Consider the following 214-nt stretch of genomic DNA (forward strand, 5'->3'; position numbering starts at 1 on the left):
TTGATCACAACCTAACGCAAGATACTCGTAGTAGTTGCTATAATACAGTATGACACGAGTACTATCCCGGACAGTTATGAATCCGTCATGACTGGTGATTTGGACAGACATGCGTGTCCTGTGCGAGCATGCGTGCGCGTCGACAGAGTTGACATCCCTCCAGTACAGCCAAAACAACGCAGAACGTGATTTGACGTGGTGGGCGTGTTGGGCC

The sequence above is a fragment of the Triticum dicoccoides genome, chromosome 7A (genome assembly GCF_002162155.2).
Source record: "Triticum dicoccoides isolate Atlit2015 ecotype Zavitan chromosome 7A, WEW_v2.0, whole genome shotgun sequence".
In the NCBI taxonomy this organism is placed as follows: Eukaryota; Viridiplantae; Streptophyta; class Magnoliopsida; order Poales; family Poaceae; genus Triticum; species Triticum dicoccoides.